We start from the raw sequence: 1543 nt of genomic DNA on the forward strand, positions 1-1543 counted from the left end.
GAACAACATATGTATCCTCTTATAGATCCCTCCCTCCTCTGTTATAGATCCTCTCTGTTATAGATCCTCTCTGTTATAGATCCTCTCTGTTATAGATCCTCTCTGTTATAGATCCTCCCTGTTATAGAATCTCTCTGTTATAGATCCTCCCTGTTATAGAATCTCTCTGTTATAGATCCTCCTGTTATAGAATCTCTCTGTTATAGATCCTCCCTGTTATAGAATCTCTCTGTTATAGATCCTCCCTGTTATAAATCCTCTCTGTTATAGATCCTCTCTGTTATAGATCCTCTATGTTAAAGATCCTCCCTGTTATTGATCCTCTCTGTTATAGATCCTCTCTGTTATATATCCTCCCTGTTATAGATCCTCTCTGTTATAGATCATCTCTGTTATAGATCCTCTCTGTTATAGATCATCTCTGTTATAGATCTTTACTCTTATTTCTTCCAGCACGTTATACTCAAATAATTATCTCAAAATGTTTGTCAAGAATCATGCAACATATCTGTAATAGTTTTTCTATGCAAAGTTTCAGAGCCTCGTATTTACTAACTTCGGTATTGAACTACATTATTATTAGGGTTCCAACCCTCAGTGACTTTCCCAAAATTCCCAGGTTTTCAAAATCCATGCTAGAGAAGACAGATTTCCTATCTGATTCGGGATTCTTCCCACACAAATTTAGGTTTTTACCAAACATTTAACCAGTCAATCTAGAAGACAATATCATATAGGCCTCTCCAGACAATATCCCATATTCTCCCTGACAATATCTTATTCTCAGGCCTCTCTCTCTGACAATATCATATAAGCCTCTCCTCTCACAGACATTATTCTGGTCATCTCTGTATAGGCCTTCCTCTTACAGAAATATCTTTATAGCCTCTCTCTGCCTTTCCTATCAAAAAGATCCTTTTCAGACATCTCTCATATATCAGCTAGAAGCCTCCCTCTCACAACAATATCAGAACAATCTCTGCTTATAGCCTCTCCTCTCAATATCACTAGGCCTCTCCTCTCACAGACAATATCATATAGGTCTCTCAGACATATATCATATAGGCAGACAATATCATATGAGGTCTCTCTATCATATAGGTCTCTCACAGACAATATCATATAGGCCTCTCCTCTCACAGACAATATCATTATCTCACAGAAATATCATCTAGGCCTCTGCAGACAATATCTGTAGGCCTCTCCTCTCACAGACAATATCATTTATATAGGCCTCTCCTCTGAACAGACATTACATTACATATAGGCCTTCCTCACAGACAATATCATAGGCTCTCCTCTCATCAGACAGACAATATCATATAGGCCTCTCCTTCACAGACAATACATATATCACAGACAATATCATATAGGCCTCTCCTCTCACAGACAATATCATATAGGCCTCTCCTCTCACAGACAATATCATATAGGCCTCTCCTCTCACAGACATATCATATAGGCCTCTCCTCTCACAGACAATATCATATAGGCCTCTCCTCTCACAGACAATATCATATAGGCCTCTCCTCTCACAGACAAT

At 38.4% G+C, this 1543-nt stretch overlaps 1 long non-coding RNA gene across 1 annotated transcript; it reads left to right on the top strand.

The window, feature by feature from the left end:
• Window positions 1-1007: 1007 nt before the first annotated feature.
• Window positions 1008-1440, top strand: LOC121842388. Its single transcript, XR_006081089.1, has 2 exons — window positions 1008-1041; window positions 1374-1440. It is a non-coding gene; the product is annotated as an uncharacterized LOC121842388 (long non-coding RNA).
• Window positions 1441-1543: the final 103 nt, after the last annotated feature.

Source organism: Oncorhynchus tshawytscha, unplaced genomic scaffold (genome assembly GCF_018296145.1).
Source record: "Oncorhynchus tshawytscha isolate Ot180627B unplaced genomic scaffold, Otsh_v2.0 Un_contig_13729_pilon_pilon, whole genome shotgun sequence".
Classification (NCBI taxonomy): domain Eukaryota; kingdom Metazoa; phylum Chordata; class Actinopteri; order Salmoniformes; family Salmonidae; genus Oncorhynchus; species Oncorhynchus tshawytscha.